Below are 18,277 nucleotides of genomic sequence, written 5' to 3' on the forward strand. Positions count from 1 at the left end.
TGTAAAAGGGTCTTTAAGCATTATTTCCCATTGGAGGTGGGGTGTATGTTGGTTAGGGGTTTTGAACATTTTGGTCTTGTATGAAAGATTTGGATGAAATTTGGTATTCTCATTATAGTAGTTGGAATAAGGGGTACCATTCTTGTATGCTTGGAAAGCATTCACTTGTTCATTTGTTCCCCTACATTCTCTTTGGTCATGTCCCAAAGTTCCACAACTCTCACATACTCCAGTTCGAATTGAGGATGATGCCACCATAGCATTAACATGTTGTTTGGATGATTTGGAAGCTTCATCAAGCTTAGCCATGGCCTTCTCAAACTTCAAATTGATGGTGTCAATATGAGCACTTAGTTGAGCACCCAATTGTGTCATAGAATATACCTCATGCCTTTCTCCTCTAGTGGCCTTTCGAGGCCTGCTATATTGGGAATTATGAACCACCATCTCTTCGGTTTTGGCCCATATTTGATTGTCATCAATTTCGGTAAACATCTCATTGCATCCCATATTAAGGATATTGCGGGAATATTCATATAAACCGTTCCAAAATTGTTGCACAAGGAACCACTCACTAAGGCTATGGTGTGGACAAGAACGACTAGTGTCCTTAAATCTCTCCCATGCTTCATACAATGATACTTCATCCCTTTGCTTGAACCCGGTGATTTGGGCTCTCAACATATTAGTCTTCTCCGGAGGATAGAATTTCTTGTAGAAAGCAAGTGCTAGCTTCTTCCATGAATCAATACCAAGGGTAGCCTTGTCTAGGCTTTTCAACCATTGCGGTACCGGTCAAAGAAAAAGGAAATAATACGCATCAGATTTGGTCTTGAGTAACTCCGGTTTGAGAAATTGCATCACAATAGTCACAAAAAGTCTCCATGTGTGAATGAGGGTCTTCACTAGGCATCCCTCCAAATTGACTTCTCTCAACTTATTTTATGAATGCGGATATGGCAATGAAATTACCGGTTAAATGTTGTGGTGTAGGAGTACTATTTGGTAGGTTCTCCTCGGTTGGTACGGAATGTGATGAAAATTTAAGCATTGTGGGTTGATTTTATGGTGGGTTTTGTATTGGGTTATTCTCTCCTTCTCTTGCAAAAGGGTTGGTGAACTCAATGTTATTTGGTTGAATGTCCACAATCTGTCCAATACCTATAACTCTTGAAGTACCTCTAGCAACTCTTCTATTGTTGGTTAAGGTTCTTTCAATCTCGAAATCAATAGATAATAAATTACCTTGTGATCTCCTAGTCATGCAAAATATCAAACAACTCGAAAACTATTAGAACAACCTTGAGGAGATTAACTTCCCCAAGGTAAAGAAAGACACAACTAAAAACAATTAATGAAAATCAAATCAATTTAACACCGTCCCCGGCAACGGCGCCATTTTTGGTCCGGTTTAAACTCGTCGTCCAAAGTTATCAACCAAAACAATATTTATAACTTCACAGACTACTCTTAGTAAAGAGGTAAGTAAAGGTCGGATCCCAAGGGATGGGTTGTAACATTCCGTTTGATGTCTATGAGTGTCTTGATTTTGGATTTGATAGTGGATGATACAATGGAGCTAGCAGCGTTAGAGGATGGTAGTTAGTTATGTATGGAGTTGGTGTCGTGAGAGATATATATGGAGTCGATACGATATCGTGAGCCATGTTGTGGAGGTAGGAATAGTTAGTGGAGTTGGTGTTACGAGTTCATGTTTGGGTTGGAGTTTTGTTGTGAGTTCTTAGTCACGTTGTTGTGTCTTGATCGAGTTAGTATGTTTGTTTTTGAGTATGGGTTGAACTTCGGGGACGAAGTTCTTTTTAAGGAGGGAAGACTGTAATACTCCGTATTTATGAGTCTTTGGGTACTCTATCGAGTAGGCCTTACTCTTTCGAGTAAGGGTGAGTTGCGTTTTAAAATAGTTTCTGACCTGTTGGGTACTCGATCGAGTAACTAGGATACTCGATCGAGTAAGGGGGCACTCGATCGCGTATCTTAGCTACTCGATCGAGTAGCCGGTTTACGGGGAGTTATTTCTCGGGTTTTGTTAATTATGCGATTAAGGTATATAACCTTTTTCCGTCATCATTCTAAACACTTTTGCAAAACCTAATTTACTGTCAAAGAGAGAAAGCAAGTACGTTCATCATCTTAATCGCATTGTTAGCAAATCCCGGAGTTTGGAAGGTCGGTTTTTATCGTATGTTATACCGTTGAGATCCTTGCGTCGAGGGTAAGATCTATGTACCCTTTTTATTGTCTTTCCTTTAAGTTGGTTAAACCCTAATCTAGGGATTTGGGGGTTTTTGAGTAGTTTGTGATTTGGTACCGTTTGTATGTTGTATGATAGGAGGAGGTTTTGTAGAAGAAGCTTTTGATACAAATTGTAGAGACCGTCTGATAGTTGTGCTTTCCAGGTAGGATTTCCTACTCAGTATTAGTCCCATAATGGGATGATTGCTGATGTGTTGAGATTGATTGTTTGATATAGTAATTGTATTGTGACGGTTGTGATTGTGATTGTGATTGGTGTCAATGGTCCTCGAGGCGTGTCCTCGGCTGAGTGGGGTCACTTGCGGGAGTGGTTTCACGCCCTAGTTTCGCCCTTCGTGGAACCCGCCATGGAAGGAGATGTGCACATTAATGGACAGGGTTATCGCTCATTATGAGGAGCGGGGATTTGGTGGGTACGGCTGCGGTCCCCCACTAGCAGGGCTGGTCCAGTGGACAGTCGGTGATTGAGATTGTTGGGATTAGTGTGGTTGTGTGTGTGTGACGGTTAAGCTGTCTGTTTATCTTATTGTTGATATATTGAGTTGTGTGATTAGTACTGACCCCGTTTAAATGTTTTAAAAACTGTGGTGATCCATTCGGGGGTGGTGAGCAGTTATTGAGCGGTATGATATGACGCGTATGGGATAGCTAGGATGAGTCATCACGTGGCGCTTAGAAGTCTTCCGTTGTGTCGACGATGTTTTATAGCTTTGATAGTTTTAGCATGAGACCGTCGAGAATCTTGTATTTCTTTTTATCAGTTTGGAATTGCTATGTAATCACTTTAAACTTTATTTACTTTTAAAGTTGTTTCGTTATTGTCTTATGAATATCATGCCTCGGGTAACCGAGATGGTGGCATCCTTATACCTGAGTGGTCCTGGTAAGGCACTTGGAGTATGGGGGTGTTACAAATGGTATCAGAGCGACGATCCTGAAACCTGTAACCAATGAATTTAATGAATATAGGGAGTCAATTAAAATGAACGCGGGGTATAAGTTGTAGGAGCTAATGCAAAGGCTTGGGAGACGTCCTAAAGTCGCGAACTCGCCCTACAATTTTGAACCGGTCACCATGGGATATGAGCCGGGATCGCTATGTGGTTATCTTGTGAACTGTGTATTTGTATAGTGATGTGTGGTATGAATCAGTGGATGTATGTATGTGGAGAATAGGGAATGTGTAGAAAAGATGGTGATGATGTGATTTCGTATGTTGTCGCTTGAAAGTATGTTGCATGATAGTTGGTTTAAAATGTGGGTTGGAATTGTTAGAAAAGTGTATGAGAATGATGAGTAATGTGGTGGAAAAAGGGAGTAGTTCATATGTGATGTGATTATACGTAATTTTGTTTGTGTAATTTTATATAATGATTTCATATACATGTCTACTACTGTTCATATGTACATGTTGTATGAAGAATGTGGTTGAAATTGATGATTTGATTGGAAAAGATGGAGTGGCAATAACATGAGAATACGAATTTTGTGATTATGAATATGTTTAGGTGACGAAGTGTATTTGTAATATTGATGTATTAGTAACATGGAATAGGATTTGTAATGTATGAGTATGTTTTGTCTTACGAAAGGCTATAGAATAAAAGCATGTGGGTAGTGCATGATGAATGTTGTTTCTTTGCTTTCGAAAATAGTAATATGTGATTGGGGCTACTGGTTTCATGAGTATTGGGTTGTTTTTGTTTACCTTGTTGTCGTTTAAGTTGTTTGGAAGTAAGATCAAGTAGTTATGTTTTTTTTTTTCGATTATAAAGAGGTTGTCTTCAAACTGTTATAACTTGAGATGCGTAAATGATTTTAATGTGATTCCAATTGGAGGTGATAGCTTGTTCTTTTACGATTCTAACGATAGGTCACACGCCCAAAACGACCAAGAAATGAGTGAGTTATGACTGTTTTACGAAAACTGGACAGTGCTGAGAAATGCGTAGGTACTCGATCGAGTAGCCTTGGTACTCGATCGAGTAGGGGGGAACTCGATCGAGTACGTTAGTTACTCGATCGAGTAGCCCTGGTGATTTGTTTTACGTGCTTCTGATCTTCACCTACTCGATCGAGTAAGTCCCTTACTCGATCGAGTGGCCGGTACTCGATCTAGTGACCTCTGTTTTGGGTCATATGCTTATCTTTTGACATTTGTTGCATATTATGTTTAATTCAAAGTTGTTATTTTACTTCTTTATGCATTGTTTTACATGTAAGTTGGTCTTGATACGTAAGTTACCCAATCTTATGGGGTGGTGAGTGGCACCTTATGGTGAGTATGAGTTTGGTGGGAGGAGATGAGCTATATGTGGTTGTGCTGAGAAGTGGAAAAAGAAAAAAAATATTGATGAGCTGATTGGGCATGGTGCAAGTTTTGGTGAGACGTGGTGAGTGAATAAATCGCGAAATTGAGTGATTTAAAAGTAAGTGAAAGTGGGTAAGGGATGATGGGGGTCTAAGGAACGTGAGAATGAAAAGATTGAAAGGAAGGTTTGGATAGTGGCAACATGAGATGTGTAAAGAATTATGGAGTGAGATGGTTAGGAGTCGTGTGGGTCAAGAATATATGTAGTGAAAGTTCGTTTTAAAGGGGTTGAGAAGAGTGGTATATAGTGAACTTTATGGAGACATGTTGCGAGGTGGATTTGTAGACAGTGAGTGAGTTTAGGAGATTTGGTTTATTAAGAGGTGAAACTACGTGTGATTTTTTTGGGCATTTAACGACATGAAATGAAGTTGTTTAAACAGTGAACGTTGATTTTATGGATAGGTTAGTGACAAGTGTGAGCGATAGCATAATAAGAAAAGATCCATGGTAAGAAAGAGTGAGACGATATCGACATGAAATAATGGGATTTGAGCTTTGGCGGAATGAGAAGGTAACCGGATCACTAAAGAATTAGATAGAAGTAATAAGGAGTTGAGCTATTAAATGGTATTGTTGAATGTGAAGAGAAAAGAAGAGTAAAAAGTAAGCTAAGGAAAATTTTCACCGGAGTTATGTGATATAAAGGTAAGGAATCATCGAAATGTGTGATATTATCATAAGGATGTTAGTTTGGGGATGTTAACCGAAGATAGGAGAAAAACCGTGTTGTTTTGATATGAGTGTAAGAGGTTTGATATACGAGCAGTGGTGGTATTGTCACTAGTGGTTAAGGGTGATGATAGATAAGAAAGACAGCAGTCCTAGAGAGGTTGATTTTACAAAGGCCGGATTGATAGGTATGGTTGTGAGGAGGTATAAGACATAGTCTTAGGAGGCGGTTTCTCATAGTGAGTGTTAGCTGTATAGTTATGTGTGGCAGAAGGTGCTGGTTATGCGAATGGAAGAATGTGATGAGGGGCATGCGAGTTAAGCTCGGGCGACAGGTAACCTTTGTTGAGTGGTAACTTACGTGATCAGGATTGACTGGTTGGATGTGATTACGGGTATGTGATATATAAATGTTTGTGTGAGGTTTTGACCTCACAAGACGTGGTATGGTGTGATTATCATAAAGTTGTTATTTGAATATTCTGTAATGCATGTTGAGTATGCTAATCTAATTGAATGATATTCAAAAAGGTAATAATTTGAGTGATCTGGCATGACTGGCTATACTTGTATGTATTCATAATACATGTCAATCTGTAATATGGTAAGGGGATGATATTCACGAGGTTATTATCTGTTTAATTCATAAAATATGTGTTATGATTTAGTAAAGTGGATTTGAGTAAGTTTTTCTTGTCTGAGAAGTTATTCTAAGTCAGTATTTATGGGAGTTGTATGCAGTTGTGATGACTATCGATGTGGTTGTGGTGCCTCGGGTGGTGATCCGGGCACGATATTTAGAGTTGTGATGCGGGTATTTTCGCACTGTGGTGTGGCTGTTGGTGGCGGTGTTATGATGCCGTCACCGGTTGTGGTGGAGTAGGCGGGATGATTATGAGTCGAGTTTCGAAAGTACATACCAGTCATACATAGATTGTTGTTTTGTTTGATGTTGCTTCCTGTGAGTTTCAGTTTGTACAGATATACAGTTGTTTTGTTATCGATGTTTCTTACCAGTTAAGTTTTGGAATGAGGGTAGAGTATGATATGAAAGAGAGTTGTACATGTTTTCGTTGTTGTCATGGTATAGTGACATTCTGTTGATGGGACACAGTTGTGAGAAGTTGTTACAGTAATTTTGATCTTGTTTTAAGATGAGGCATCGGTAGTCATAGTCATGGCAAGTGATTCGTAGAACATGTGTGGTAATGATCTGATATATGCAGGTGGTTCATAATCCTTTGTTGAGACTGTGAGTGTAGGGTGTTGAATAATAAGTGTCGTGTGAAGTTATGTATGAGTCTTGCGGTAATGAAAGAAAGGAACTTGAGGATCTAGTGTGAGTGTACGTAACAAGTGTGGATCGTGAGTTATGCTTTTGGCGATAAGCGTTTTATATAGTTTATATAGAGAGGTGTGTCATGTTGCAGTAATAGGGAACAAGTGAAGTTTTGGGTTAAGCTAAGGATTTTGTGGTATAGGTTAGGTGGTGTGACGAGTGAAGTGAAGTATGAGAGTTGTTTAAGTAAGAGAACCTTGGATATGTGCATGGCGAGTGTTTAGATTATAGGTGGTATTCTTTGACATGCGGTGGTGATAAGGATAATGAAAAGATATATCTAGGATTTAGTATTAGCGAGTTACGAGGACGTAACATTTATCTTAAGAGGAGTAGGATGCGATAAAAGAGATTTTGATGGGTGTGCATATGGTAATATATTTGGAAGTTTGAGTCTTGATGTCGAATAAAAGGTTGATTCGTGTTGTGGTTAATTTTGTTAAAGGTCATGACCGTGCTTGTAGTAGTTCGATGTTTAGGAGTGTGAGAATATTTCACCAGTGTTGACAGTTGGATGATGATGTTTATGATGTTAGTAAACTTCGAGGACGAAGTTCCTTTTAAGGGTGGTAGAATGTAACATTCCGTTTGATGTCTATGAGTGTCTTGATTTTGGATTTGATAGTGGATGATACTATGGAGCTAGCAGCGTTAGAGGATGGTAGTTAGTTATGTATGGAGTTGGTGTCGTGAGAGATATATATGGAGTCGATACGATGTCGTGAGCCATGTTGTGGAGGTAGGAATAGTTAGTGGAGTTGGTGTTACGAGTTCATGTTTGGGTTGGAGTTTTGTTGTGAGTTCTTAGTCACGTTGTTGTGTCTTGATCGAGTTAGTATGTTTGTTTTTTAGTATGGGTTGAACTTCGGGGACGAAGTTCTTTTTAAGGAGGGAAGACTGTAATACTCCGTATTTATGAGTCTTTGGGTACTCTATCGAGTAGGCCTTACTCTTTCGAGTAAGGGTGAGTTGCGTTTTAAAATAGTTTCTGACCTGTTGGGTACTCGATCGAGTAACTAGGATACTCGATCGAGTAAGGGGGCACTCGATCGAGTACCTTAGCTACTCGATCGAGTAGCCGGTTTACGGGGAGTTATTTCTCGGGTTTTGTTAAATATGCGATTAAGGTATATAACCTTTTTCCGTCATCATTCTAAACACTTTTGCAAAACCTAATTTACTGTCAAAGAGAGAAAGCAAGTACGTTCATTATCTTAATCGCATTGTTAGCAAATCCCGGAGTTTGGAAGGTCGGTTTTTATCGTATGTTATACCGTTGAGATCCTTGCGTCGAGGGTAAGATCTATGTACCCTTTTTATTGTCTTTCCTTTAAGTTGGTTAAACCCTAATCTAGGGATTTGGGGGTTTTTGAGTAGTTTGTGATTTGGTACCGTTTGTATGTTGTATGATAGGAGGAGGTTTTGTAGAAGAAGCTTTTTGATACAGCTGTAGAGACCGTCTGATAGTTGTGCTTTCCAGGTAGGATTTCCTACTCAGTATTAGTCCCATAATGGGATGATTGTTGATGTGTTGAGATTGATTGTTTGATATAGTAATTGTATTGTGACGGTTGTGATTGTGATTGTGATTGTTGTCTATGGTCCTCGAGGCGTGTCCTCGGCTGAATGGGGTCACTTGCGGGAGTGGCTTCACGCCCTAGTTTCGCCCTTCGTGGAACCCGCCACGGAAGGGGATGTGCACATTAATGGACAGGGTTATCGCTCATTATGAGGAGCGGGGATTTGGTGGGTACGGCTGCAGTCCCCCACTGGCAGGGCTGGTCCAGTGGAGAGTCGGTGATTGAGATTGTTGAGATTAGTGTGGTTGTGTGTGTGTGACGGTTAAGCTGTCTGTTTACCTTATTGTTGATATATTGAGTTGTGTGATTAGTACTGACCCCGTTTAAATGTTTTAAAAACTGTGGTGATCCATCCGGGGTGGTGAGCAGTTATTGAGCAGGTATGATATGACGCGTATGGGATAGCTGGGATGAGTCATCACGTGGCCGTTAGAAGTCTTCCGTTGTGTCAAACGATGTTTTATAGCTTTGATAGTTTTAGCAGTAGACCGTCTGAGAATCTTGTATTTCTTTTTATCAGTTTGGAATTGCTATGTAATCACTTTAGACTTTATTTACTTTTAAAGTTGTTTCGTTATTGTCTTATGAATATCATGCCTCGGGTAACCGAGATGGTGGCATCCTTATACCTGAGTGGTCCTGGTAAGGCACTTGGAGTATGGGGGTGTTACATGGGTACTGATGTAGGATTCTCAATTGTAAATAACTATATCTTAGGGTGTCAATTTGGGTCAAGGTGATGTGTAATCTAAAGTAATCAACAAAATGAAAGAAAATTAATGAAAACAAGCAAAGCAATTAAAGAGGTTTGTAAACAAATGATTAAAAGCACTACGGTGTCATGGGTTCATAGGGGATTCATGGGACTAGATCATACAAACATGTTCTCAATTAGATGTAAGCACTTATTTTTGTGATGGGATCGAGTTAGTGTATATCTTACAATCCCTAAGAAGGTTTGGTTCCCGGATCCGAGTCGTCTAGACTATACAACACCTACAAGTCGACTTAATCCTTCCTATTCAACTCTATGCATGGTCTAATGAGGCTCGAGTTAGTTTATATCTTACAAGCCTCATTGAATAGAAAAGGGATGGATCAATAAATGCAAGGATTCATAGGCTCACATTTCATCAAACATAACATGTGCATAGGTTGAAATAACAACAAGCAAGCTAATTAATTAAGAGAACATATTAGATTAAGCATAGATCAATCCCCATGTTTATTTTCCCTATTTCCCCATTAACCCTAGCTAAAGAACTACTCACTCATGATCAAGTTTATCATGCTAATAAGGTTGTCAATAATACTAACAAAGTAAAACATGATGAATAAATGAAAGAGATTAACAAGAATTAAACAAGAGTAAAGAGGAATTATACCTATAAAGATGATCCAAATAATAAAGCCAAGAATAATAGAAGTACTTGATGATTGATGAAAGGTTGTCAATCCTCCAAATAAACTCAAATAATCTTCTAATTACCCAAATAAAAGGAGGAACAAAAGAGAAATTAAGGAAACATTAAGATGTGATTAATATTGAGAAATGTATTACAACTAAATTAAGTCTATTTTAAGATGAGATTAAGAGAGCATAAGATTGGATGATAATCTAGGTAGTACAAAGGGGTATTTATACTAAAGATTAGGTACAAGGATTAGGGTTACTAAGGGCTTAAATGACTATTAAGACCCTAAGAAAACTTGAGGAAATGCTACTCCCGAGGGACATGCGCGGATCCTCCTTGTTAGTCCTACCACGATCCGCTCGTCCCGTGCTGAGGCACGGGCTGGTCTGTGAAGGGATTCGCTCGGAACAGGGAGGAAACGCTCGGATCATTACTTTCCAGTCTGCTCGTCCTGGGATCAAGCCGCTCGGATACTGGCAGTTTGGTACGCTCGGATCATGCTCGGGCCGCTCGGATACTTGGGCAGAGTAGTTCTCTTGTTTAGCTCCTTAACAATCCGCGAGGATCGTGTTGGGGATGCAAGGATCTTTTCGTCATTGCCCATTTTAGTGTCGGTCTTCTCTTTGATGCTTGATCATTAGATGCCATCCATTTAGCTCCATTTCGCCTCATAAATGCAAGATTAGTAATCCTTTCCTACCAAGGAGACAAAACCTCATAGAATATGCAAAATGGGAAACTAAAGATAGTAAATGACCCAAATAAGTGCTAGAAAGCATAGGAACGAGGTTAATCCGGGGACTAAATATGCTCAAATATGAGTCACATCAAAAACAAAACCAAACGTTCTAGTCTATCGTCTGGAAAAAATTATTAAACAGTTAACGAAAACAAAAACGTTTGAAAGTCAACGGAAAAGTGTTAAACTCTAGGTTGCCTCCCGGTCAGCGCTAGTTTCAGATAGGTCCCAGCTTGACCTTCTTCTCTTTATCCACCCATGCAAATAAATAGCCCACAACAAGGTTTTTGACTAAATGCGGTCCTTTGAGCATCCATGATTTTGACTTTTGGTCGCCACAACACAGCATTGAAAGAACATCGACTCTTTACAGCATAAATCATGCAACCGCCTCTCTTGGCCTTGTCACGGGCCCTTTTCTTATGTGGGATGTAATCTTCAAATTCTCCTCCCTAGTCTTCTAACCTGTCAAGACCTGTATAAGAATAAACAAGACGATATTCCTTCCACTTCCTCCCAAACTGGGGCGGAGGCGTCAAATCAACAACAGTATATGATTTAACCGAAGGAATAGAAGGAATCCCATCAGGTTCAACAAAAAGAATAACATTACTTCCAATTGGATAGGATTGGTCTTCAACTAACTTCTTATCGTCACCCGTAATGGCCGTAAGTGACAAATCAATGCTGTCCAGAACTTAAAAATTCGATCGAGAAGGACCTGTACTCGATCGAGATGTTACCTTGCCAAAACTACTCGATTGAACAATACTGACTGTTCGATCGAGGTCTTCTTCCTCAGCAGTGCTCGATCGAACAATATAGGGTGTTCGATCGAGGTCTTCCTCGTACAAACTGTTCGATCGTGTGTTGTCAGTTGTTCGATCGAATTTTTGTTGCTGTACAGTGCAGAAGTCTTCATATGATGCTTCATTTTCAGCTAAACCTTCGAATTCCAAGTCATACATATCATCGTCGTCCATGGGTAACTCAGGTCCTTTATAGGAAAGACCGCTTTCGATACAGATAGCATATACCGTCTTTGAGTGCCTAGAATCCAACTCGGCAGCTAATTGAGCTATTTGAGATTCAAATAACTTGAAATGAGCCTCTCAAGATTTATCATATTCTTGCACTTGAAGTACAAGCATCTTCACTAAAGACTTCAATTCAGCAATTTCTTCATTCTTTTTAGCAGAAGGAGGAGTTTGTTGTTGCGGCGACCAAACAAATGGAGGCTTCTGATAGCCTCGTTGCTGAGACGGATGTGGCGGCACATATGCAGACGAATGTTTAGCTTGTCTACGCTGCTTAAATGCATGGAGTTTGTTGTTCCCTACCAAACAAATAACTGAATTGTGCCCCGCAGCACCACATCTCTCACAGTAGACCACTTGTTGCGCCATAGTATGGAACTGAGGACGGCCACCAAAGATTGTCTACTCTCTAGTTGGTCATATCCTGTATTCTGAGCTTTGAATTGTGCTATGATTCTTGAGACATTAGACATCCTGGTAGAAGAATCAAAGGTACTCAAGCCTTCCCTTTGATGATCTTTCTCCGAGAATCCCGTCTAGGTAGGACCTTTCAAAACAAAACTAGAGAAAATGATAAGAACTGCCTCAAGGAATAAATTCCTTGAGGCTAAAGATGGACTAAAATAAACAAATAAATAAAATAGTTGCCTTTCCAGCAACGGCGCCAAAATTTGACACGGCTGTCGCAACCCTATCAAAAATAAAACCAACCGGCTCTAACTAATGTAGTAGAGGCAAGTCGGGTATCGTATCCACAGGGAGGCGGTAACTATCCACTTGTTATTCGGTTTGTCTACGGTTACGAAATGGGGGGTTTTGAGTTTTTTTAACTAATCTACTGAACGAAATGTAAAGCAGAGAGAGAGAGAGAGAGATAGAGAGAGAGAGAGAGAGAGAGAGAGAGAGAGAGAGAGAGAGAGAGAGAGAGAGAGAGAGAGAGAGAGAGAGAGAGAGAGAGAGAGAGAGAGAGAGAGAATGATAAAAATAGTAAAATGAAATAGGAAGTGATCAAATAAGGAGATAGATGCTAGGATGTCGGTTCACCATAATATCACACAATTCTGCTAATTATAAGGTCAGTCGGTCTGATATGAGAAGGGTAAAGGAAAGGTCTTTTCGGTTCGCTATCCACCCTAAAATACTACAAACTTAGCTTTCACCCTCATTAGTGTAGTCTATTGTTCGTAACAGGCCTGTTCATTCCAATCTTTTGATCTAGGACAGAATTTAACCGGATTAACTAGTTTAGAAGCATGCACTTAACTAGACGATTATAATTATATTGCTATAAATCAATTCTCACAATCAAAACCGTCTAATCAAATTATAACATTATTGTTTTACTATCATGGCTCCCCTAATCCTAGCAATAAGGAATTAGGTACGCATAAATGTAAATAAAACAAGAATAAAAGATAGAAAAATACTAAGCATGGTGTAAAGATGATGAAAGAGAAATAATACTTTGAATAAAGGAGAGAAAATAATTACAAAAGTTTGAGATCCGGAAAAGAAAAACAAAGCAATCGTCGAACCAAAGTCTCCGTCACCAGTCCCTAGTGCCGAATGAAAGATGAATCCCCTAAATGACCTAATAATCTCTTATTTATAAGATATAATTATTATAAGATAAACTAAGATAGAATTAAAAGGTCTCGACTTGAAATATGCTACGTCAGACTTGATTTGCTAGATCGACCAACTATAAGTTAGTCGATCGAGAGGTATCTTCCTAAAAAGCTCTCGATCGAACAATAAAGTGCTCAAAGTGGTCAATCGAATACTTAAGTGCTCGATCGAGTAGATTAGGTGGTCGATCGAGTGGTTAAAGGGGTCGGTCGAGTAGATTAACCCCTCGATCGAGGAATGTTCAGCGCGTAATTCCTGCTTTGCGCACTGAACTTCAAACGGCCGCCATTTCTTCGTTACTTGGGCAAATCAGGCATTTTAGGTGGTGTTGGAAAGCTAAGAGGATAAGCTTTCTTATCCAATTGGAATCACCTGATTAACATTTGTATACCTCGTGATATGGCTCTTAAAAGTAGGCACCAGTAATATGAAACTCTTCTTCTGCTCTCCTAGCTTCTTTACTTCTACGCGCATCACAAATTAGTAGTTTCCAAGCTCCGACTCAACTCATCTCCTAAATGCATGAATCGGGACATGTTCTATGCTTGATTGCAGAAACAGGTTATTGAGGACATTGATCGTGAGCGTGTCGTTGTACGCCCAATCAAACACATTTATAATTCTCAACAAACAACAAGTTAGTGGTTAAGTCGAGGTCGATCCATGGGACGGTGTGCTTTGGTTTCTAAGTCTATCTATTTTAATTTATGCTAGTGTCACAATTGATGGGGTTTGTAGTTGTGTTTTAAACTAATGAAAGCAATAAAGTAAAGCAAGCAATGAATCAAGAGATGTAAACAAATGATTAAAAGCACTAGGATGTCATGGGTTCATAGGGAAATACATGGTAGTTGATCATACAAACATGTTCTCAAGTGATAAGCAAGCAATTATTGTTGTGATGGGATCGAGTTAGTGTATATCTTACAATCCCTAAGAAGGTTTGGGTCCCGGAGCCGAATCGATTAGATTGTAAAACACCTACAAGTCGACTTAATCCTTCCCATTCAACATTATGCCTGGTCTAATGAGGCTTGAGTTGGTTTATGTCTTACAAGCATCATTGCAAAGATAAGTGATGGGTAAAAAATGCAAGGATTCATAGGCTCGCCTTTCATCAAACATAACATGTGCATAAGTTGAAATCGCAACAAGCAAGCAAATAAATTATGTGAACATATTAGATTAAGTATGAATCAATCCCCATGTTGGTTTCCCCTAATTACCCATTAATCCTAGCTAAGAGACTATTCACTCATTATCATTGGAAACATGCCATTAATGGTGTCAATCATCACAACAAGTATAAACATGATAAGAGAAAGAGGAAATAAACAATAAAGAGTAAAGAGTAAAGAGATTATACCAAACTAGAGATGAATAATTGGAAAGGAAAGAATAATAGAAGAAAACTTGATTGATTGATGAAGAGTTGTCAATTCTCCAATAATAACCCGATAATCTTCAATTACCCAATAATAAAGGATGAACAATAAACTTGAACAATAATTAAGGAAAGATTAAATGTGTAATTTTGTGGAATGATTGAGATTAATCTATTCTAATCTACTCCTAAGCTAATCTAAGGAAACTTGCCTCCATAAGAGGGCTTGGTTCTTTGATTATTACAAATGGAGTATATATAGTAGTACATCATTAGGTTAAGCAAGAGTAGATTAGTAAATAGCATTGCTAAGTGAAAAGTTGAGGAAGTGCTCCTCTCCAAAGAGATGCTCATCTCCGTTTTGGTAGTCTTCAGGAAGATATGCTTGTCCCGAGCGGCTTTGGTGCTAGCACGGTGGGTTCTGTCAGGAGATCAGAGCGGATCAAGGGAGAGACGCTCGGATTGTCTGGCTGCAAGACGAGCGTCTTGTGCGCGGGACGCTCGGATTATGAGGGGAGGAGACGAGCGGATTGTTTAGGGAGACGCTCGGATCATGGGAGGAGTGCTTCTCTTTTCTTACTGTCTAACAATCCAAGCGTCTTGAGGGGGAGACGAGCATCTTGAGTCTCGGGACGAGCGGATTGGCGGACAGCTTGTTTTTTGAGCTCGGATTGTAAAACGGACGTCATTTCCTCATCCAGACTCCTGTTGGAGTGATTCAAAAGCCTAGACCACTTGATTTTTCCATGTCGTTTCATCTAGCATACTTTCAGAGCCAAAGAAGCAACCTTTTGTTTGAGTTCCGAGTAATTTCTTCTTGCAATGGCTTCCTTCTTGTTAAGCTTGCTTTTAAGCCTATGATCCTTCTATATACTCTTTATTCCTACATCCTTGGTCATCATTCTCGCCTCCTCTTCATACTAGTCCATCCAAGATCATCAAAAAGCTTCCAAATATGCACGGGAGACGGGAGTTTCTGCCTAATTATCTTCTTTCCTACAAAACATACGAAATGCACTAGGAAAACCAAATAGGAAGGAATTGACGGATAAAATGGCCATGAAATGCTATATTAGTATGCAAAATAGGTTCAATTAGGGGACTAAATATGCGCAATTAAGAGTCAATCAGACATACAGGTTATTGAAGACATATATGACGGATATTGAGGACATACAAGACGGATATTGTAGAAAACGCAAAGGCGGAAGAAGCCTAGCAAGCAAGGTTCTAAGGACAGGCTACTTCTAGCCAACCCTAAAAGCTGACTGCCTAGCTTACAGCTCAAGTGCGAAGCCTGTCAACTTCACTCTAAGTTCATTCATCAACCATCAGAGCTACTACATTCCATCTCAGCCCCCTGTCCATTCATGAAGTAGGGAATGGAGATTGTAGACAAACTACCCCAAGCTCTAGTACAAAAAGTCTACATGTTAGCCATGACTGAGTACTTTTCAAAATGGATAGAGGATGACTCATAGAGGCAAATCAAAGAGAAGGATATCATATCATTCATCAAGCGAAACATCATATGTAGATATGACATCCCCTCAGAAATAGTGTGTGACAATCGCACTCAATTTGTAGGAAAAAGGACAATGGCCTTCTGTGCACAATGGAATATCAACCTGGTGACCTCTACACCAGGCTATCCAAAAGCCAACGGCCAGGCTGAATCCAGCAACAAAGTTGTAATCAGCTGCCTGAAGAAAAAACTAAAGAGAAGAAACTGCAGATGGGTTGAAGCACTTCATCTAGTCCTCTGGGCTGATAGAACTACACCTAAAACATCCACAGGCCAGACCCCTTACTCCCTGGTCTATGGCTGCGAAGCAGTGATTCCAGCAGATATCCATCTACCAACTACTAGAAGTAGCTTGCACACCATGGAAGAAAAGAAGCCACTACTGCAAGATAGCCTGACCCTGGCTGAAGAATTAAGAGATGTAGCCAAGATCAGAATAGCTTCCTACCAGCAAATAGTAGCTAGAAGCTACAATAGAAATGTTAACATCAGAGTATTCAAGGAAGGAGACTTGGTCCAACGTAAAGTCTTCCCAAATACAAAAGACAAGAATGCTGGCAAACTTGCTCCTACATGGGAAGGACCTTACCTGATTGACTCAATAGTAGGTCAGGGAGCCTACAGGCTACAGACCCTGGACGGAGAAATGATCCTCAGATCCTGGAACATCTCCCACTTAAAACTATTTCATGTATAAACTACTTATCTTATGCTTCAACCAGGTAAGACTATTAACTTTATCTCTTATTACGTGGCAAAATTCTATGTGAAACCCTCTGAATGAAATAATCAATGGTGTTTCTATGCTCCTTATATGTGCTAATTGCAATTTTGCCCGTCTGTTATATTCTTGCCTTATGCCTTGCCTAATATAATTACAATTTTACCATATGCTTTAAATTACCATGTTAAATCCTAAAAACTTATTTTACGCCGTCTCTATAATTATCTAGGTCATCATAATTACAGGCTTAAACAAATATTCAGGATTGATGGCCACTCCACCCAACCTGAACAGCATCTCAGAAATGCTTCACAAACTTTGGCTTTTTGCCACAACTAAAAAATACACAAAACTGAGCTTAATATAAAAAGAGAGGTATGATGGTGAAATAAAACCAGACCACTTTTCTTAAAGCCCTCCTGACAGGCTGAGGACTATAACCCCTGCTGACAGGCAACCACCTTACTTAAAAAGCCCTCAGACATGCAAAAAAGCCCCGATTTCCTAAACGGATTGGGGGATATAAGCCCTCTTGGCAGGCATTATTTTAACAAATGGCTCAAATTGCATTGTTGCAGGTACTACCTAATCAAACCAAGGCATACAATGGAATAAGAAAACAACTTCAAATTATACTAAGGAAAAAGCGAAAAATTCAAAGTTTGTCCAGGGAACATCCCCCCCTTGGTAGGACAAATACCAACTAGCGAAAAATTCAGAGATAGTTTGTTCAGGGAACATACCCCATGGATGGGCCGAAAAATATTACCCGAAACTAAATTATCAGCCTACCTTGGAAGCAGTAGTAGAACCAATATTCTCATCAGCTGCTTCCTCATCTTCATCATCCTCATCCTCATCCTCGTCAGCCTCACCGCTTTTTTCTTTGAACGGGGGAGAATCAACCTCGTCATCAGCATGCAGCTTGTAAAGATCAGGATAGGTGGCATTGAGATCAGCCATTTTTTGCTCCGGGTTCCGATATGGCCTAACTTCAACATGCTTCTTCATGGCATCTACACGACCCTTGCCAAAGAAATAGAAGGCAACATCCTTATACCTGCCCTGCACCACATCCCTTCTAGCAGCCAGCTCCTCATTTACTTTCAATTGATCCTGCATAGCCTGCTTCTCAGCCTTCAATTCTTCCGGGACTATAGCAAGCTTAGCCTGGATAGACTTCACATCATTTTGAGCAGACCCCAACTTTGATGTTTCCACAAATAGCCATGCTTTGCCCGCCTCATTCTCCTTCTTCAGAGACTCACTCTCTTTTTTCAACACTTCTAAATCTTTCTTCAAAGATTCATCGTCTTTCTTCAGGCATTGCACCTCCCAGTCCAGAGTCCCTTTTTTGGCATTTGAAGATTCTAGCTCACAAGCACCCCTTAAAATATCATTTACATTCTGCAAGAAGATCACAAATCAGGTAAACTCATTGTTGTTAGAATCGCGATTCGATCCAACGATTCTACGATTTTAGGATCCAAAAATGTCTGACCAATCCTGGATCCTACGATTCTATCATAGTTGTAGAATCTTACGATCCTATTAATTTGAAATTTCTAGAGGTGGGGTCATAATACGA

General features: G+C 39.7%; 1 non-coding gene across 1 annotated transcript; it reads left to right on the plus strand.

Annotated features, from left to right (window-relative positions):
* Positions 1 to 577: 577 nt before the first annotated feature.
* LOC141620572 (small nucleolar RNA R71) lies at positions 578 to 684 on the plus strand. Its single transcript, XR_012531995.1, has one exon. It is a non-coding gene; the product is annotated as a small nucleolar RNA R71 (small nucleolar RNA).
* The last annotated feature ends 17,593 nt before the right edge of the window (positions 685 to 18,277 follow it).

This window comes from Silene latifolia, chromosome 1, assembly GCF_048544455.1.
Source record: "Silene latifolia isolate original U9 population chromosome 1, ASM4854445v1, whole genome shotgun sequence".
In the NCBI taxonomy this organism is placed as follows: domain Eukaryota; kingdom Viridiplantae; phylum Streptophyta; class Magnoliopsida; order Caryophyllales; family Caryophyllaceae; genus Silene; species Silene latifolia.